At 39.8% G+C, this 22,766-nt stretch overlaps 1 protein-coding gene across 1 annotated transcript in view; it reads right to left on the bottom strand.

Annotated features, from left to right (window-relative positions):
- Dtwd2 (DTW domain containing 2) overlaps positions 1 to 9,075 on the bottom strand; it is a 176,833-nt gene extending 167,758 nt beyond the window's left edge. Inside the window, exon 1 of the mRNA XM_090377223.1 lies at positions 9,003 to 9,075. The gene's annotated coding sequence lies outside the window, so the exon portion shown is untranslated. The remainder of the gene's footprint in view (positions 1 to 9,002) is intronic.
- Positions 9,076 to 22,766: the final 13,691 nt, after the last annotated feature.

The raw sequence follows: 22,766 nt of genomic DNA, 5'->3' as shown, positions 1-22,766 counted from the left end.
GAGATCCAATATTCCTTACATTTTGAGGGATAGCTCTAAAACAGTGTTCGCAGGCCAGCCGCTAGTTAGTACACCAGACCAAACCTATTGGTAACTCTTTAGGAGGCTTCCGGATCAGCTAGTGTATAATCCTGCTACCTCTACTCTGCCAGATAGTGACCGGAAGGAGTCTGAGTGGTGTGTATGAGGGGGGCATTGTCAAGACCACGTTATGTCAAGGATCTGTGTATATTCTTACCATGTGTACACCATATCCAAAAATTTCATAACTTCATACAGTGTGTCCCCCCCCACTTTTTCTTACTATTGAATACACTATGAATTGTCAAACTAACAGAGTAATCTTATCTGTGAAAAGATCTAAACCTCCCAAACACTTGCTAGTTCATTTCACAAATATACATGGTCTCAATTCTAATCTCAACAATGTCCATTTCCACTTGCAGTCTGACAAAACCCATGTACTTTTTCTGATAGAATCTCAGTTATCAGTTGATTCAACTACTACTCATCTAACGAACTTGTTTTCACAAAATCTCTAACAATACTGACAAACTTAATATGATGTTTGAGAGTTTATTTTATCGTAATTAGTTTTATTGCAGTGCTCAGCACATGTGCAATAAACTAATCACAAATGACCTTCACATGTATGCTGTAATAGCATCACACATATGTGGCCAACGTGGCCACATATATGCAACATAATAAAATTTTTTTTTTTTTTTTTAAAAAGCGAAAAAACGACAACACTGATATTACAATATTTATTTCAGAATTACTAATCAAATTATTTCCTAAATATCTGTTGGCCCCTGGGGAATTTTTATCTTAAACTAGGTTGGCAGTCAATGTATTAAAGGTAGAAGGTGGTTAGCAGTTGGGCAAAATGTGCTAAAATAACCACCGGTACTCCGGCAAACTGAATAATCCGGCACCCCACAGGTCCTAACACCGCTGGATTAGTGATCATCGACCTGTACTAATGATCACAGATTGTTCATTTACCTACAAGAATACTGGACAATCCTAACCATACAGCCAACACGCTTGATCTTTTTCTCACAGACAACCCTTCTAAGTACACGATCGAAGTGAGTGGTCCTTTAGGCACCTCAGATCACAACTTGGTGATTGTCTCTTCTCCAATGGAGACTTTATCTCATGACTATTCCCAACCTCGTGTTGTTTGGCATTACAAGAATGCAAAATGGGATGACCTACAAGATTTCTTTTCTACTTTTCCTTGGTCGGACTACTGTTTCAAAACTTCTGATGTCAACATTTGCTCAGATCTTGTCAGTGAAATTATTCTTGTAGGAATGGAATCTTTTATCCCACACTTCACTTTAAAATGTCATCCTTTATCTAAACCTTGATTTTCCAATAAATGTGCTAAGGCCATTCATGAGAAGAATGTTGCATGTCGTAATTGGCTTGTTTCTAATTCTTCAGTTTCATTTTCTGCATTCGCCAAAGCTCGCAACAATTGTAAAGCAGTTATTAATCAGTCCAAACTAGATTTTGAACAGGCTAAGAGTAGAAAACTTGCTTCTTGCCCTAATTGTAGCCGAGCATTCTGGTCTCTTTCCAGAGCTATTCGCCGCAACTTTTGCCCATATCTGCTCCCACCTCTGTCAAAACCAGATGGAGATGGTTCTGTTGTCACTTCCACCAAGGATAAAGCTGACCTGCTAGCATCCCATTTTTCTTTCAACTCATGTATTAATGATTTGGTAAAACACCTCCCATCATTCCCAACAAGCTCCATTCAATGCCTCCTGTGGTCTTCTGTCAGAAGGATTTTGATGAATCTTGATGCTAAGAAAGCTCCAGGCCCTGATAGTATTTCTCCACTTGTTCTCAAAACCTGTGCTCCTGAACTTACTCCTGTTCTTTGCCACCCTTTTTCACTTTCTTATTACAAAGGTGTTTTTCTTTCTGCTTGGAAATTTGCTCATATCCAGCCAATTCTTAAAAAGGGTGACAAATCCCTCCCATCCAATTATCGTCCCACTGCAATTACTTCTTCATGGAGAAATCCATAATGGAGAAATCAATCAACTGCCAACTCTTAAACTACCTAGAAACCTTCAGTCTGATCAATGATTGCCAGTATGGATTCCATCAGTGTTGCTCCACTGGTAATATTCTGGCTTATGTTATCCATTTATGGACAAATTCAGTGGAAAAGTTCGGTGAAACAAGCAGTTTCTCTAAACATCTCAAAGGCTTTTGATCATGTTTGGCATAAAGTTCTTTTAAACAAGCTTCCATCTTATGGTTTGCCAACTGTTTTTTGTAATTGGTTATCCAGTTTTCTCTGATCGCTCACTGAGAATGATGGTAGATGGCTCTCTGTCTTCTAACTTCTCCATGCTGGTGTTCTCCAAGGTTCAGTTCTTCCCCCCACTCTTTTCCTCTTGTATATTAATGACCTTCTTCCATTGACTGGAAATCCTATCCATAGTTTTGCTGATGATAGCACATTGCATTCCACTTTCTATTTTGAGAAACCTTGCCCTGCTCAATCAGGTTCAACCTCTCGAATATCTGCTACCGATTCCTTAAATGCCGATCTCCAGGCAATTCTCCAGTGGGGCAAAGACAACTCAGTCTTGTCTTATATCTTGCAAAAAGGATTCTTCTGCTCCTATTCTTATCTTTGGTGACACTCCAATTTCTAGGCAAAATTATATATTTCTTTTGAGGATTACCCTGACTTTTAATCTCTCTTGGCATAAGAACATTCTTAAAAAGGGTGACAAATATTGCTTCTTCTGCATCAAAAAAAACTAGGTTTTCTTTTTCGCTCTTGGCGTTACTTTTCTTCGAAACAGCTGTTCACTCTATACAAATCGCAAATCCACCCTACCATGGAATATTGTTCCCACAACAGGAGCGGTGCCCCCCAAAACCTCTCTAAGGCTTCTAGATTCCATTCAGAAGAGGGCAGTTAGGTTAATTAATGACTCATCTCTAACAGAGTCTCTCCACTCGCTGTCTCATAGACGTAATGTTTCTGCTGCATGACTTTTCTACAGATACTTCCATGGGCACTATTCTTCTGAATTGGCTTCTATAATTCCGGCTCTCTCTTTCAAAACAGTACGAACACGTGCCGCCACCAGCCAACATCCATTTATTGTCCATCTTCAAACTCACAGAACCAACTTTTCATCTTCCTCGTTTATTCATTCAACTGCTGTTTTCTGGAACAAACTTCCTTCATACACATTTCCTGAAAATTATAGTCTACAGAAGTTTAAGTCTAATGTCAACAAATATCTTCTCTCGTCTTCTCAACTTCCAACCCAAGCACAGTACTATAGGTTCCAATACCACTCTCGTGTTTGGGGTTTTAATAAAAAAAAATATATATATATATATGCCATCCTGCTACAGCTCTTCCTGTATAAACTACAGGTAGCACTGAGGTGCCAAGCAATCTAAAAATACAAACAGCCCAATGAGTAAGTTTCCAATAATACTGCAGAAATATTCACCAAGAAATGGGTCTTGAAATGCATTTCTGTGGCTAGGGAAAGCTTATCACGAGCCCTCATGTTTTCTGTGTTGTTATTCCATCTCTGCTGAACAAAGCTTCATCTGTGAACATAATTTTCATGCACAATTCCTGGTTGCAAAGGAGTCAGTGATAGAACTCATCATGTGTAATAATCATTTAGTAGTACCTTAGCCATTTTCAATGTGGAAGGGGAACACATACTGAAGTTACGCATAGTTCATCCTACTGTTGTCTGGAGAGCACCAATTTGACTGGTAATTCTTCAAATGCTATTAGTTGAATTATATTCTACCATTTCCAGTAATATTCCTCCAACTTGTCAGTAATTGTGGTCTTGTTAGGCAGTATCAGTTTCTCTAATACATGAGTAAACATTGCTCAACCAGCTCAAACAGACATTCTTCCAGGCCTGACAGCTCCAGCCTGCTACCAGGAAGCTTAATGCATTCACTTCTGGTTGACATATACAAACATGATGTTTTTAATCCAAAAAGATGAAAAACCATATAACTTTAAGAACCATTTCCTTCCAATTTACCAGATGAAAAACCAGACATTTTTGGAAAGCAGCCTACACCAGGGGATGACTAATTTAGTCACAGTGAAAAGAAAGCCCGAAATTTCTCTGCTATCCCAAATCTAGATTGACTTAATTCCATGTTTTTTTAATTCCATGCATTTAAGTTTGGTCAAGCTGGTAACGAATATGTTCAAAAAGCTGATGGAACTGATATTCGGTTGACTCGCTGGTGGGAATTTTGGTGAAGTCCAGTTGTTCTGTGATAACAGATCCGTTATTTGCACCTCCATAATGGTGGGACTTCTGTTCCTGAGCACACCTCCCAATATACAAGGTGAGAAACACTGTACCTAGTATACCAAAGGTATACTAGGTACCACCCAGATGTAAGTCAACATATGCAAGGATCAGGTTTGCATGGAGGAATGCCACCTCCTCTTTGTCACCAAGCAATACTAGGTGCTAGATAACTCTCATGAACCAGTACAATACCATCACTTTTTTTTTTTTTTTTTACTGGAGGCTTCAAGTGGCAAAGTCCACATTTAATCTCCAAAGGAAAGCTATTGCAACCCCCATCTCTTCTATCATGCAGTATGAGTGAGGGCTTCTGAAGTTATGACAGTCAATGTGGAGAAATTAAGTATTCCTTGCATTTTGAAGGTGCAGCTCAAACATTTTTGCAGTCTCACCACCAGATAGTCCAACAAACCAAACCTATTGGTAACTCTCTGGGTATCTAGATCAACTAGTGTATAAATCTTGCTGCTCTACTATGCCAACTAGTGACTGGAAAGATTTCAAGTAGTGTGTTTGTGGCAGCCACTGTCGGAGTCATGTCTGTAAAGGAGCTAAGTATATTCTTGCAGTGCCAACTTTATCTATTGAATGCACCAAGAATAGTCAGATTGCACCAAATAAGACAATTATCTGTGAAAAGATCTAAACCTCCCAAACTCTTCTTCATTCGTTTCATAAATAACATGGTCTCAGTTCCAATCTCAATGATGCTCATTTCCACCCACTTTTTCTAACAGAATTTCAATTTCTACTTGTCTCAACCACTATTCATCTCTGTTGTCCTAATCTGCTCTAAGATTTGCTTCATTTAACATGTAGTACTTATGCATATATCTGCTCTGATATTCCTTGTCACAGACTTCCTTATTTGGAATTGTCCCTTTTTATCTCCTTTCGCTTAATATCTCCCATTAATATTGTTAAATTCAACTACAGTCTCTGTCGTTCCCCCAACTCCATTAATCACTCTGAGCTCTTTACATTTCTTTCTTTGAAAGAACTTCCTCCAATCTAATTTTGCTAATAGTGAGGTAATTTTCCTTGGTGATTTCAATGTTCACCACACCAGCTAGCTTCGTTTTTCTAGCTACACAGACCCAGATGGTCAAGATGCTGAGGCTTTTGCAACTACATTCAACTATTTCATTCTATCATATCACAATTTGTTCATTTATCTTCCAAAATACCAGACAATGTTAATCATACACCCAACACTCTTGATCTGTGTCTCACCAACAACCTTTCAAAGTACACAGTAATTATTAGTAGTCCTTTAGGTACCTCAGACCACAACTTGGTGATTGTCTGTTCTCCAATGGAGCCCCCTCTCACTCACCCCCCTTGTCTTTTGGCATTACAAGAATTCAAAACAGGATTACTTGCACGATCTCTATTCTTGTTTTCCTTAGTTGAATAGTGTTTTAAATTTATCAATCCTAATGTTTTTCTCGGATTGTCATTAAAGTTATCATTGAAGGGATGGAATCCTTCATGCTGCATACCACCTTAATATCCTGTGATAGACATAATCAAGGTCTAATCGATTATTTTGAACGTGGCAAATCATTCAATTATTTTGTTTATACTCATATCATTCAAATGATTTGAGTATAAACACCCAAGGTCCAGCTAAGGTCCTGGGTGTGCCAAGCCCATACTCACCAGATGCAAGCCCCTGTCAGGGCCTGGAGGCTGCATCCTCCCGCCTAAATCGTCCTGGCCAAAATACTATAAATTTCCAATGAAAAACAGCAGAAACTAATTAACAAAGAAAAATCCACAAAAATTAAGAATAAATATATGCAATCTTACACAATTTTGTCACAATGCAATCTTACACAATGAATGCAGTACATGATAGATTTCTTCTCAGAGCCACAGATGTTCTTACTAGACTGCTCCAAACATTTTGAAGTCAATAATTATTTTATAACATGAGAAAGTTTGCAGAAGGCCATATAATATGTCTAAACATGATTAATAGCTCATTAATAAACAGTTCTGCTGTATCTCATCCAACAACAGTTAAACATGCTTGGCCCAGACACAGTGGAGAAACTACTATACTGCAAGGTAAATACCATGGGAAAGGAACATTATCAGAGCTAGATGGAAGTTTTGCAGAGCATTAGCATTATGCAAATATATTTTGCATGAAAAATATATTTATTTTAGTTCATTCATTCTTTTTTTATTTATTTTTAAGACATTTTGTTTAAAATAAATAAATAACTTGTCTAATTTTTTCTTAATCCAGATGTCACATGTGACAAATTTTCTTTTGCTAATTCACTTCCCAGAGAGAGTATTGAAAGGCCAGTTAACCATTCCTGGCCGACTGTTCAACACAAATTTTTAATCAATTTTTTGTGGAGTATAATGTGTACAGAAAGAATAGGGATGTTACAATCTTTGATTCCCCCCATGTTAGGTGTTCAGGTTCAATAAGACTCCAGACAATATTTCAGCAATTCATGCTCTTCATCTGCTCTGTTCACACAGCTGAAACTCAATAGCTGTTTTTGATTTCTCCACTGAAAATTCCAGAAATCTCTTAATTATTATACAATTATGAAAAATTCACAAATTGCATTAAACCTAATTATATTGCCCATGTTGACTGGCAATTATCACAGTTACTGATAGTAAGTTGGCTTAATTACCATGCACTTTCCTCCAATTGGTAATGCTCTCTAGCTTCGTGACATTGAAGCATCATCTGGAATCACACTGTTGATGCACGCACTTCACATTTCATGCAGCAGGTGCTCCTGTTACTGACAGTCTGGCATCCAGCCACAGGTGTTCTTTAAACAGTGTTGTTTTTAAATATACATTTTAATTGCCAAAAAGTCTAAAGGGAATTTTAATTTCAAAAATTAATTAAAATATGCTTTTAACATGATAAATTAAATTATCACAGCTGTGTTCAAAAAATATTGAAAACAGAGGTGACTTCAAAAATGTAAATAATATTATTTACGTTAGAGAGATAAGAGAGGCAAGATAGAGAGAATAAATTATTTTTGTCGATTTTTTCAAAGGTAGGCACATGAGGTCTAAGGGATCCCATGTGATTAGAAGAACAATCCTTTCTGCACATACTGAAAGGTTAAGAAGTCCATAGAATCTATGCCAGTACAGTTATAAAATTATTTTTAATACTGTATATGGTTTTGGATACAGTATAGTTAAAGTTGTGTGGTTGTTTTCCATTAAGATTATTACTATATTTAATACCACATACCACATGAAATTAATAGTTAATTAAGCTATTCACCTAAACTATTATATGTTTCAGGTATCTTATTGATACCCATCATGCTGGTGGGGGAACAAAAAATTCAAAGTTGTAACCCTTTCTATTTTTTGTTCCCTCAAACAGCATAGTCCGATGATGGGTATTGGTAAGATACTTGAAACGTCATCTTATGTATAGTAGTTTAAGCAAATAGCTTAATAAACTATATTATTATCACGTGATATAAGATTGGTATTAAATATAGTAATAATCTTTGGATACATTTCTGTTGGTTAAAAGAAACCTTGTTCTTATATTCCAAGATTGAGAGAAACAATATTTCAAAAAAAAAAAAAAAAAAAAAAAAAGGTATATTGCTTAAAAAAATTTTTTTTCTTTTAGTTCTTCAAGCAGATAATTTCCATTAATTTCAAAAAAAAAACAAAAAAAAAAAAAAACTCTGCTTTATTAACTTAGTAATATTTTGTGGCATTTACATTATTGAAACCCCTAGAACTGTGTAAGGACACGAAAATATCACAATAATTACATTTTTTTATCAAAGTAATCTTTCTACTTTGGAAGTCGTAAGAATGCGAAAGCAAAAATGGTATATAACATCTTAGCGATTACAAATCACATAACTGAATCAATAAATTATATATCATTTACTGCCTCAATGTAATAAATATGCGTATACTGTAATAAACAATGGTTCACATTACGTTATACTCGTATTATTCACGATTTTAATTTTTATCATTGCTTCCCTTCATTAATTTTATGTACATTTGCACAAGAAACTCGTTTTCTGCTGATATCAGCATTCTTAGGCGGTAAAGTCGTGGAGGTTGGGGACACAGCTGGTCTGTATAAATAATAAATTTTCTGTTTATACTCCAGGACGGTCACAAGATAGAGAGAATACAAGAAACAGGACCGTATTTATCAGTTACGGGTTGAAACTCCGTGACTCAAAGCACGTGTACTTATTCACCAGCGCGCACTGACCAGTCTTCTAAGGCTGCCGTGGTTTCTAAAGATCAAAAATGTGGAAGGTGACCTGAATTTATAGTTCCGCCTCTGCACAAACGGACTTTTCTTGCCCCAACGTCCGTCTTTTTTTGTTACGCCCATGCGCTTGACAAGCAATAGTTGTACAAGTGACCAAAACGGAACTCAACACGTTACGAAATTAGCGATACTCAATAACCATATTTTGTATATTTTTAATACAACAAAATAGCATAGAACCATCAAAGGCATGTTATATAATACAAACATCATAAGATGATATTATAATTTTTCAACAGTTCAATTCGTCATTACAAAGAAAATGTGTTTCATAATAATAGTAACATCGCTTAAGAATAAGTCCAAACAGAATCTATTTAATAGAAGTTTTAACTTACACGAGAGAATGAGAACGTAAACAATTCCCCACTGAAAAACGCGTGTTATCTACCGTATGTAATCTATCGAGAAACCGGTAGACTGTCTAGTGCTGCCAGCTAGCAGTGACATTATATGGAAAATTAAGTTGCCAGAAAGTCTATCTCCTGGAAACTCATTTTTTTTTTTTTTTTTTTTATTTGTTGTTCAACAAATAGAAAACTGACCGTGGTACAGGTCTAATACATTGATGTCTTACAAAGCTTTCTTTGCTTTGGTACTTAACCACCACCGAAAGCTGATATATCACACATTGTTAGCAGTGTGATCTTACAGGTCCTAGATCTGCAACTCGTTGGAATTTGACTTGAGTAAACTAAGACCATAAGGCACAAGTCTACTGTGTTGTGAGGTCGGTTTGACTATTTTCCAATCTACAGGACAAAAAGAAAATAAAACAAAAACGCTCAGGCCACAATTGGGACAGACTAATGATGCAAATAAGCGGAGTATATCATTTTTTTTATCAACCACATAAAAATATAAATACGTTAAAATAAATTATATATACAGGGTGTTTCAGTTAAACGTTTCAGAACTTCTAAGAGGGGTAGGGTACATCCTGACAACTCGAAATCATATAGCAATGTGGGGTCGGAAATGCTTTCCTGCAGCGGTGTTGTACACAGAAGCACCATAAAGAAAAGAGACCGTAAGTGAGAAATCGTTTTAATAATACATGAAAAGAAGCAAAAGGTACATGGATTAAAGTAAGTGTTTAAAGTTTCTTCCACGGGCTACAATGCACGCCTCACATCTCCGACGCATGGACATCCGAACATTCTGGAATACTCCAGGCGAATTTCGAATTTCTTGAACAAGAACGCCAAGTTAGTAGGATGGATGATTACACAAACGCAGAGTTAGCCGATATGCATTTGGCGTACGGGGCTGCAAATTGTAGTGGGCCAGCCGCACAGCGTTTGTACGCGGAACGATATCCGACGAGGCGTATTCCCAGTCATAATTTCTTTGCAAGACTGCACCAGAGGTTAGCTGAGAGAGGTTCATTTGAAAGAGCTGACAGGGACAGGGTAAGAACAGCACGGACTCCAGCCGTCGAACAGAATGTGCTGCAGCATGTACAGGGGAATCCAAGAACGAGTACACGAAGTCTAGCAAACGCAGTCGGGGTTTCCCATTGCAGCGTCTGGAGGATTCTACGAGAACAAGACATGCATCCGTTTCACGTGCAGCGTGTCCAGACACAGCAACCGGAGGATTATGCACCTCGTATTGCTTTCGCACAGTGGTACCTTGGAAAATGTGCTACAAATCCCCTTTTTCCTGCTGAAGTGTTGTTTTCCGATGAGGCATCCTTCACAAGGGAAGGAATTTTCAACACGCATAACGACCATATCTGGGCGGTCGAGAACCCGCATGCAATACGACGTCGTGCAGCACAGATTCGATTTTCGGTCAATGTATGGGCCGGTATTATGGGAGATCACCTCATCGGACCTTACCTGTTACCGTGTCGTCTAACCGGACCTATCTACTTGATCTTTCTGCAGCAAGTATTGCCACAACTTTTGAGAGATGAACAGATTTCTGCATCGATGCAACAGACAATGTGGTTCCAACACGATGGAGCCCCTGCCCATTATAGCGGAGATGTTCGTAACTACCTGGATGTCACATTTGGTCAACAGTGGATCGGACGTGGTGGTCCCGTGCGTTGGCCTGCTCGGTCACCCGACCTACCATGTCTTGATTTTTATTTCTGGGGTCATATGAAATCGCTAGTTTATGACACCCCTGTTGACAATGCTGAGGAGCTGGTTGCAAGAATCGCAGTAGCTGCCGAAGAAATTCGAAATTCGCCTGGAGTATTCCAGAATGTTCGGATGTCCATGCGTCGGAGATGTGAGGCGTGCAGTGTAGCCCGTGGAAGAAACTTCGAACACTTACTTTAATCCATGTACCTTTTGCTTCTTTTCATGTATTATTAAAACGATTTCTCACTTACGGTCTCTTTTCTTTATGGTGCTTCTGTGTACAACACCGCTTCAGGAAAGCATTTCCGACCCCACATTGCTATATGATTTCGAGTTGTCAGGATATACCCTACCCCTCTTAGAAGTTCTGAAACGTTTAACTGAAACACCCTGTATATATATATATACACTGAGTGATCACTGAATTATGACCACCTACTTAATCCTTCGTAGGTCCTACTTTTGCCCTGAGTACAGCAGCTATCCGACATGGCATTGATTCAACCAGATGTCGGAAGCGTTCCCTAGATAGGGCCAACCAAGCTGTGTGTAATGCGGTCACCAATGCAGGCATGGAGGTGATTGGTGTATCCAGACGAGTGATATGCCTTTCCATAGTGTCCCACAACTGCTCTATGGGACTGATATCAGAAGAAGTTCGAAGGCCAATCGATATGCTGGAAGTCAGAACTGTGTTTCTCAAACTATTCCTGCACAATAAGTGCCAGATGGCTCGGTGCATTGCCATCTTGGAAGACACCATCGCCATTCGGGAAAAAGTGTAACGTAGAGGGGTGTATACAATCAGCAAGCAGTTGACGATAGCAGAGACCAGTGATACGTTGTTCCACATGCACCAGGGGTCAAGTTCCTGCCAGTGAAACGTTCATCACACCATACAATCGCCTTTACAGGATTGCACTTTTGATACCATGCATGATGGATGAAGAGCCTAATGTCGACGCCAAATCCGTATACGACCATACACAGTGTGGAATGAATAACGTGACTCATACCTCGACAAATAACGTCGAGACATTGACAAGATCAATTTCTGATGATAATCAAATGATAGTTCATAGTTCCAAACATGAATTATGGCTTCCTGAAGTTCACGAAGGGTCTTTGGTTTCTTTTTGGCAACTGCACGATACCAACGCTTCTCTATAGGATTCCGGTCTCGACTGTTTCCTGGCCAGCTAAGAGTTGTAATGGATCGTTCTTCCAACAATTTTTTTACCTGCAACAAATGTAAACACACTACTGTTGAATGTCTAATGCAAAAATGAAGCTAAAGTAACTACAGAAGTGACTACTTACTTTTCACCCGATGACAACAAGCAGAGTCGTCCTAAAAGATACAGTTACTTGGCAGGTTGAAATGGTCTCTATTGGTTGGAGCAATTTGCCTTCCAATATAGCCAGGTATCCATTGGCATTTACGGAACCTCTTATAAATTGCAAGTGACCTACTCCGGGATACGAAATGCACCCCATATCATTTGGCTGGTAGGGACTTTCACTGTAGATACTATACAGTCTGGATGGTATTCTTCACCACGTCTACGGTGAATTGTTTGTCTCCCATCAGAGCCATGTAGGTTGATTTTCGGGGTCCAATTGACATGCTCCTTACACCAAATTAGGGCCTTGTTCATTTTATGTGTGATGAGGGGCTTCTTCTGAGGACAATGGGCTACAAGTTCATTTTTGAAGAGGCATCTTCTGACTGTTACTGCACTTGCAACCAATCCTGTATGTCCTTCCTGTTCTCTTTTCAGCTCAGATGAAGAAGCTTTACGATTTTAAGGCAAAAGTGCCTAAAAACGCGGTCCTGTTTTGGCGTAGAGACTCGTTTGCGTCCGGTTCCGTTTTTCCTATCAGCAGAACCAGTATTGTTGAGTTTGGAAAGAAATCTCTCATTGTCGACTGAATACAAAACACTCTCTATAAGCAATATGAGGGGAAGAACATCCTTCCTCATGTAAAGCAACAATAGCACGCTTTCTTTGTGGGGTCAACTGCACGTAACTCGCCACCCTGACACAAGCAAGGAATGACTGCAGCTCTTGCAGAGCGTGTTTATATAGCTGAAAGTATCAGCAGATGCAATATTAGGTCGTCACCTACACGTATCAATCTTATCTGATGCAATCTGTAAAAAATATTGCCATATACTTACGTTATTCGAACAACAATTACAAATTTAAGGGGTGATGCACTTTCTTTGAACATATATATATATATATACAGGGTGATTCACTACCAGTGCGACAAACTTGCAGGAGGTGTAGGGGGCACAAAGACGAATCGGAATCACATATCATTGCAAGGTCCGAAATGCCTTCGTCATGCGGTGGAGGACGTTGAACGGAAGGTCGCGTGAACAGCGATCCCGAAGTCAGCATTTGCGAACTGTTTCTGTTGAAGAAACCAAGTAGCACAAGTCTTCCGGAGTGGATAATCCGCAGGCTCCAAGGATTGTACGCGTTGCAGATGGTATGAACTCATTTGGTTTGTTGACAGTATCCTCCATACAGTGGATTGGGAAATACCCAATTGTTGGCCTATCGCTCGAGTACTCGTACACTGATTGCCTTCTGCAAGACGTAAGACATTCTCCTCATTGTCTGGCGTCCTCGTCGTTCGCTCTCGATACATGGTACCTCTCATGAAACAACCAGTCTCACGTAACCTTCTGTGCACACGTGCGAAAATCGTATGATGAGGAGCAAGCCTGTGCGGGAAATGTTCCTGGTACAAGCGCAGAGCGGCGCGCCCGTTACAGTCCACAGTTCCATACGCGAGGTGCATGTCGGCGAATTCAACGTTTGAATACTCGCCCATACAACTGCCTCTGGAACCGGTTCGCAAATGCTGACCCAGCGGGATCGCTGTTCACGCGACCTCCCGTTCAACGTCCTCTATCGCATAACGAAGGCATTTCGGACCTTGCAATGATATGTAATTCCGATTCGTCTTTGTGCCCCCTACACCTCCTACAAGTTTGTCGTACTGGTAGTGAATCACCCTGTATATATATATTACTGAAATTATGTATTGAAAAATTAATACAAATGCCTGTAGTATGGCAAAACTGTAGAGCAAAAATTTAACGAAAAACCTAACAATTATTCGTAATTGGGAGGGTAGAGAAGGGGTAACAAAACAGAAACTATACCCGAAAGACGCCAAATAATTTAGAATATAATTTAAATCCAGTTCAAATTAATTCATTTTAAAATTTAAAATATAGAACAAAATGTATAATAATTTAGCGGCACCCACCTAGTAAGGTACCAGTTCCGAGAAACGTGAAATATCACCAAAAGAGACTAATCAAACTACTAAAACAAAATAAAATAAAAATAGACTGACCATTATGCCCCATATCGACAGAGCGTGTTGAGTGTAGAGTGTGTTTAGTGTCAAACGACACCAGGGATTTCCTCCCTCACCGCGTAGTATACACCTGTTATTGTTATTGACACCTGTATTGACAGTGTTCTGTTACACACCCACATTGTGGGTCTGAAACAGAACACTGTCAATGCCAGAGGTTTAAAAGTATATGGAACTTGTATATGTGTAGTGTCGTGTCCCATTGTTCCCTGGTCATTTAGCCGCTGGGCAGGGCCGGCCCGAACAAAGGTGGGACCCGGTGCAAAGTTGACTTGCGGGGCCTTGATACAAATTTCGTACAACAAATTTATTTATTGCATTTTGATATTTATGACATTGCACAAATTGGTTTAGTAAGGATTACATGAAAATGATAAATAATTAAATTATTTTAATAAAATTAACATTTAATGCGTGTAAATTTGCTATAAAACATGTTTTATAGCAAATTCGTTGATAATATCATCATAATTTAGTTTTTTGGCTATTTCGGATTCGATAGATAAAATGGCTAGGGAGGTAAATCGTTCTTGACTAATGCTAGATCTCAAGTAATTTTTTTATTATTTTCAATCTTGAGAAAGATCTTTCTGCAGATGCGACGGTAATTGGTAAGGGTAATATAATTTTCAGATCAGTAACAAAATTTGGATACAATACAAATAAATTATTTTTCACTAAATATTGTAATATTTGTAACATTGTAATCCTGGAAGGCAAAGCTCGACGACAAATTTTAATTTCATTAAATAAATTAATGCAATCAATATCGTCTTGCAAGGTCGCATTTAAGTCTTTGCAACATTTAAAAAGATCGTTTTCAGTCAGTTTTTGAATATTATCCGAATTATATAAAAAAACAGATGATGTTTCATGTTCGTGATAAATTTACAATCTTTTCTTAAAAGAAATAATCGCACTATCGATTATGATTAGAAAATAATGAATTCTGAAATATTCTTCGCCTGATGAAATAAGCTGATCGGTTCCTTCATAACAAAATTGCTTTGTTTTTCGTCCAGTTCTTTGATTCTTAAATTCAGATGTCACTTGTAATTCTTCAGCCATTTCCTTTGTAGTTATTAAAGAAGGTTTGAATCCCGATTCACGATACTGTTCAAAAAAATTTAAAAGGCCTTTTAAATGTGAATTTGCAATACCGATATCTATATTTGAATTTTGAAATATCTTGCTGACAATATTTACTTCATTCAGTATGTCATACCAAATGAACAAACTTCATAAAAATTCAAATGAAGTAAGTTTATTTTCGATTGATTGGATTTCGGATTTCGTTTTCATGTCACTGGTATGTAGTAATAGTAGTAGCATGTGATGCAAGAAAGCATGTGTATGAGCTTATGCAGCATCAGTCAAAAAAAAAGAAATCACACCATTCCCTCCAAATGCCTGTCCAGTTCCTCCTTAAATTTATTCAACTTATCAACTTCCACAACGACAGATGGAAGTTTGTTCCAGCAATTAACCACCCGCTGGCTAAAGGCAAATTTCCGCACATCTATTCTATATCTGTCTTTTCTTAATTTGAATTTATGTCCCCTTAGGTTCGTAATCTGAACAAGTGCAAGGATCCCACCAGAATTCAGCGTGCTCAACCCACTCAAGGCCTTATACACTTCAATCAGATCACCGCGCAGGTGTCTAGTCTCCAGTCACTGCAAATTGCAGAACTTAAGCCTCTCTTGGTAAAAGGATCCCTCCATTCCCCTCATCAATCTTGTTGCCCTTCTCTGTACACGATCAAGTAAATCTACATCCTTCCTAAAATGAGGCCTCCAGACCTGTACGCAGTACTCAAGGCGTGGCCTGACCATTGCCTTATACATAGAGATAATCACCTCCTTTTCCCTGCTAGCAAAATTCCTATATATCATTGAAAACACCCCCATGACCTGCCCTGACAGCCTGTCTGCATTGCTCAGAAAACTTAATATCTGCCTGCACAATTATTCCCAGGTCTTTTTCATTTTCTACCACCATTCATAAATATTCAAAACAACAGTGGACCCAATACCGAACCGTGTGGGATTCCACTAATAACATTAGTCCATGAAGAGCAGCACCCATTGATTACCACCCTCTGTCTTCTCGCACTTCACCATCCTGTTATCCATTGTAGCAACTTACCCTTAATACCATTCTGCTCCAATTTGTGTACAATAGTCTTTCATGCGCAACACTGTCAAAAGCTTCCCTGAAATACAAATATATGATATCAAAATTATTTTTTGCATCCAGTTCCTTTGTAACCACATCATAATATCCTATCAAATTTGTCAGACAAGACTTTCCCTTAACAAACCCATGCTGTGTCTGAATTATTGCTGCAGTCTTGTCTAGATGATCCTGCAATGCATCTTTAACCAGTGACTCCATTATTTTACCTGGAACAGAAGTTAAACTAACTGGTCTGTAATTACTCGTGTCACCCTTGGATCCCCTTTTGGGAATTGGGGATACATTTGCACATCTGCAGTCCGTGGGAACCTCCCGAGTCCAAGGATGCTCTCATAATTATGGCTTACGGCTTGCTTAGTTGCTTTGCCGCCTCCTTTAATATAACTGGATAGATCCCATCCACCCCAGGTGCCTTTCTTATGTTTAACTTCAACAATTTCTCCTCCACTTTGCTCTCAGTTATTACAAAATCATTAAGTATCCTGCTACAATTTGATAACCTTCTGCCATTTTCAAACCTTCATAACTCCTCATGTGTGAATGTAGATGCAAAATACTCATTCATTTTGTTTGCTATCTGAGCAGGGTCATCAACAGTCGAACCATCGATGTCAAGTGGACCAATCAGATTCATCCCCTTCCTTTTAGAGTTTATATAAATAAAGAAATCCTTGCTGTTTTTCTTAGCATCTTTTGCGAAGGAGTTCTCGTAATCTGCCTTCGCCTGCCTAACCTCCTTTGTGACCTGATTACAGACTAGCTTATATCTGCCATAGGCTTCTGAGTCGCCTGTAATTTATATGAAACCCATGCATTTTTCTTCTCTGTTACGAGTCTCATTAGTTCATTTGATAACCATTTAGGCCTAAACTTTGAACAATATTTTTTAATAGGTATGAAACTTTTAGTAGCATCCACGATTAATTCCTTGAATGCTTCCCACTTAGAAGTTACTGTGGGTAACATCGTCAGTTTATCCCACTGTAATTATATCTTTAAGTAAATCCCACATCAGTACACCGTGATCACTGCCACCTAGTGGTTCCTTTATCTGCAAAGTCTTAATACACGTATGATCACTGCTGATAACCAGATCAAGAGTATTACTCTTTCTGGTTGCTTCTCGAACATGCTGCTGCAGAAAATAATCATCCAATAAATCCACAAAAGTCTGACTAGTGTGTGAGTGACCAACCCACAAGTTCCAGTCAATATCTGGGAAGTTAAAATCCCCCATTATAAGACATTCTGATTTACTAGCCCACTCTATTTCTCTGTACAATTGTTCATTGTACAGAGAAATAGAGTGGGTTATAGGCCTAATGACTCATTCGATTCATTAGGCCTATAACACACTCCTACTCTTATTTTTGCTTTCGCAGTGCTTATGTCACGCCAAACTGACTCAACAGTGCACTGTTCATCTATATTAACTGGGTGCACTTCTTTTGATTTTATGTTTTTCTTAATTAACAGCATAACACCTCCTCCCTTTCTGTCCTTTCTGTACACATTGTACTCCCCAAATTCCAGTTCTGCATTCCTTATATCTGTGTGACACCACGTCTCTGCACTCACAACAATATCCGCCTTTGATGTCTTGACCAACACTTCAAACTCATCAAATTTATTTACAATACTTCTAGCATTGGCATACATGCTCCTATTCCTATTCCTAGTTACCCTATCACATCCCATATACTCACCTATTTCAGGATGACTGCCATCCGTCCCTGAAACCCCCAACATCCCTCGCTCCAGGTCGCTACTTATTCTAATAGAAGTTGAGCGAGAATCACCTTCACCTCTGCTTACGGCTATTGTTAAACTATTAGTCCTTGTATACCTCCAAGCTATCAGTTTTCCGACCCACCTAACACTGCCTCGATAACATCAGCAAATATTCTTGCACCCTTTCTATTTAATGTACCCCATCTCTGTAGAAGCTATCTCTCCTGTTAACAAGTACAGACCAGGCTGAAAAAATTCTATCCCTTGACCCTTGTATACAATCTTTCCAGGGCCGAATTGGTCGACAAGGCTCTCATCATATACTCCCTCTTATCGTGTCTGGGCAGAATTGCAGACACTTTCAAATTCAAACCTAATTCTCGGCTTTTGTTCAGCAGTGACCTGTTCTTGTTAAGTAATTCTGCCGGTCTCCTACTCCTAATATCATTAGTGCCAACGTGTACAACTATATCACATTTTGTGCCCTTAAAAGATGATATCTGCTCTACAACGTCATCAACCTTTTCCCCTGGCAGACATACCCTGGTCCTGTTCCACCTATCCTTTTTACAAAGCATGTTCCCCGTTTCCCTGACAATAGAGTCTCCAACAACTACTAGTTCCTGTGGGACCAGCGCATTCTGCCTTGGGGTTGCCGCTGTGTTGCGTGATGACCAAGTGCATGCTCTGGCGTTGATGTGGGCAGCTGAGAGCCTGATTGTCCCTCAATTTAGATCTTTCGAGGGCATCCACCCTGTCCTTCCAACTCTCATATAGGCCCATAACAACGCTGAGTTTTCGCCTGATTTCCTTACACTCCTTACATTGTGCACACACAAAGACATCCCCCATGGCAATATCATGATCCGTTCCAGAGAGTTCGGCAAACATTTCACAAGTTGCACATTTTTTTAGGCTGTGATGCGATGGAGAATCGCCCCCGTCAGTTCTCCCGAGTCACAGCGCTCCTGCCACTTTGTGCCCGTTGCTTTCCTGCTCTAGTTTGGGGCATGCTATTTTAAATTAATAAGATAAATAAATTAAATTAATTAAATGTCAATACTACGCTATCTAATAGAAACGGTGAAGCGTATTACTCTATATAATTATGCGTTAGAGCTACCTAGCTACCTTTCACATACCTTTATTTTCATAAAGGTATTTCAAAGCTAGAGAAAATTGTGGTCCTTGGTATCTTACAGATTTCGCACTTTCGAGGCGACATTCCCACCTCGTTGCTGACAGTGGTTTTGGAGTAAGATGTTTGACATGCTCTTTCAATATATCCCAGCGTATCACAGAATTTGCAAAAATATTATACAGGGTGTTTCAGTTAAACGTTTCAGAACTTCTAAGAGGGGTAGGGTACATCCTGACAACTCGAAATCATATAGCAATGTAGCGTCGGAAATGCTTTCCTGAAGCGGTGTTGTACACAGAAGCACCATAAAGAAAAGAGACCGTAAGTGAGAAATCGTTTTAATAATACATGAAAAGAAGCAAAAGGTACATGGATTAAAGTAAGTGTTCGAAGTTTCTTCCACGGGCTACAATGCACGCCTCACATCTCCGACGCATGGACATCCGAACATTCTGGAATACTCCAGGCGAATTTCGAATTTCTTCGGCAGCTACTGCGATTCTTGCAACCAGCTCCTCAGCATTGTCAACAGGGGTGTCATAAACTAGCGATTTCATATGACCCCAGAAATAAAAATCAAGACATGATAGGTCGGGTGACCGAGCAGGCCAACGCACGGGACCACCACGTCCGATCCACCGTTGACCAAATGTGACATCCAGGTAGTTACGAACATCTCCGCTATAATGGGCAGGGGCTCCATCGTGTTGGAACCACATTGTGTGTTGCGTCGATGCAGAAATCTGTTCATCTCTCAAAAGTTGTGGCAATACTTGCTGCAGAAAGATCAAGTAGATAGGTCCGGTTAGACGACACGGTAACAGGTAAGGTCCGATGAGGTGATCTCCCATAATACCGGCCCATACATTGACCGAAAATCGAATCTGTGCTGCACGACGTCGTATTGCATGCGGGTTCTCGACCGCCCAGATATGGTCGTTATGCGTGTTGAAAGTTCCTTCCCTTGTGAAGAAATTTTCACGGTCATATGAAATCGCTAGTTTATGACACCCCTGTTGACAATGCTGAGGAGCTGGTTGCAGGAATCGCAGTAGCTGCGGAAGAAATTCGAAATTCGCCTGGAGTATTCCAGAATGTTCGGATGTCCATGCGTCGGAGATGTGAGGCGTGCATTGTAGCCCGTGGAAGAAACTTCGAACACTTACTTTAATCCATGTACCTTTTGCTTCTTTTCATGTATTATTAAAACGATTTCTCACTTACGGTCTCTTTTCTTTATGGTGCTTCTGTGTACAACACCGCTTCAGGAAAGCATTTCCGACCCCACATTGCTATATGATTTCGGGTTGTCTGGATGTACCCTACCCCTCCTAGAAGTTCTGAAACGTTTAACTGAAACACCCTGTATATGCTTTGTAAAGTCCCAAAAAATGAATTTGCAAGAGAAGATAATTTTGAAATGTCTCCAAGAACTAAATTCAAATTATGACTTCCACAGGGCATATACAGTGCTTTGGAATTCTTTTGCAGGATAAGTGCTTTGGGCAAACCAGTATTATTAACTTAAAATTTTCTCAGAAGAAAATTTAAGTCGACTTTTTGAGTAATTTCGAATTCACTCGATCTCTCGAAGGTAGAAAGCGAAAAAGGGCCGAGAAAACCTAGTCGGTGGTATATATAGCCTTTAGAGTACGATGACTATGCAAACGCTGGCAACATATAATCGTACGTCTGAGCGACTTGTAAGGAGAGATATTTGAAAGAAAATATATTTTTCCGTGTTCTTTGGAGAATTCTTGGCGGGCTTTCAGATAATGTTAATAACATGACTATTGACATTTTATTTCTTATGTATATTAAAAATATGGCCATTTTATGGCGATGTCGCTAGATTTTGCGACAGTATTAAAACAAAAAAAAATGAAACCATTTTTATTTTGCAAAATCAGTCAGCGGCGCGGGCCTTCAGAAACGCGGGGCCTTGAGCGCTCGCACCGTTCGCACCCCCCCCCTCGGGCCAGCTCTGCCGCTGGGCCCCTAATGGGTTCCAACGTTGTCCACACTCCTCCCCGTGGAGGCAGACCAGGTACACCAATATTATAGTTGTTTACTCTGGCAGGTCCTGCCACCTAATTTCCTGAGATTTCAGTGGCTAGGACTTAGGGAAAAAAAAAAAAAAAACGTTACAGTATGGGTCAGCCAAAAGGATTACTGGTTATGCGATTTCATGTTGTTACTAAGTTTTTGGGTGTAGGGCTCAGGCAATTTAGGGATGGTTCGAATGCTGGTTATAAGTTAGAGAAGGGGGAGGTAGACTGAATGAGGGGCGAAAGACAGAGATAAGGGGTCAACAGAGAAGATTACCCCCAAAACAGTGGAGCAGGCCCATGCCCCGCCAGAAGGAAAAGAAGGATGGCAAGGGGGGCAGGAGACCATGGGTAACCTCCCCTCCACTTGGGTGGTGGAGGAAAAGGACAACGCAAGGGAGCGGGGCAGGGAAAGCTTAATGGCAGCAGCTGAGCTGTGCTTTTGAGTGTCATACCTGGGACGAAAGTCCCGTCCCATCTTGTCTTCTTTTTCAGAGTCTGGCAAGCCTGTCACACTTGGGACTGTACGTCATGTGTCCTGCCCGTTGTATACTTGTCACTACGAGTTCGGAGCTTTCAGGTCTGGTTGCCAAGTGTGTGGTTATCACTGAACTTTGTCACTAGTACGGGTCTCTCCTCGGATTTTTCCCGTTTGCTAAGTCAAAATTAGAAATATATGTTCACTGCAGTCTGACTTGGGGGCGGTTTCAGGGCTTCCATCCATTTGGTCACTGGGTCAGCAGAGCTCCATAATATCACAGTTTGTGAAGAGTCTAAATCAGGAAGGTCCAAAACAGTGTTGTCATTCATGGGACAGAGGTCCCGTCCCATTATCGATGTAGTCGTTGACAGTCCTGCTTGAATTTGGGCAAGACGAGTTAGTCAGGTGTACGTTCGATCCAGCGGTAGGGATCTTCTTCTTGTGAAGAGCTCTTGGCAGTATTGCGAGAAGGCCTTGTACTCTCTGCCACTGTCCAACAAGTAATGCTCCTGGAGTTTTGGATTGAAGTTAATTCTGGTAATCAGAATGCAGCGAAGGTCCTCATACAAAGGGCAGTCATACATTAGGTGAGTCCAACTCTCTAGCACTCCATAGTGGCAGGGGGGATCATCAATAATTCCAAGACTTGAGAGTTTGGCTCTGATGGATCCGTGACCTGTTAGCATGAAAGTTGCGTACAGGCCAGGGGAGAACCGTGAAGGAGACTTGGGATATATCTTGTTGATATGTGGAATAAATTTCCTAGTGATAGCTCCTTTAGCGGAGTTAGCCCATCTATCTTGCCATGTCTGCTGTAAATGGAGGCTAAGGCACTTCTTTTCAGCATTCAAGTTGTTAGTGGGATCAATAGTAAGTGTAAGTGTAAGTGTGTTTAGGGTCAAACGGCACAAGGGGTTCCCCCCATCTCCGCGTAGTTTACATTGTGGGTGAACCAGTTGACTGGAAAAGCCAGAGATTTAAAAGTGTATGGACTTTGTATATGT

Source organism: Mastigoproctus giganteus, chromosome 7, assembly GCF_048544385.1.
Source record: "Mastigoproctus giganteus isolate SK-2022 chromosome 7, ASM4854438v1, whole genome shotgun sequence".
Classification (NCBI taxonomy): Eukaryota; Metazoa; Arthropoda; class Arachnida; order Uropygi; family Thelyphonidae; genus Mastigoproctus; species Mastigoproctus giganteus.
The sequence above is the reverse complement of the archived record's forward strand: the minus strand, read 5'-3'. Positions and strand labels throughout refer to the sequence as shown.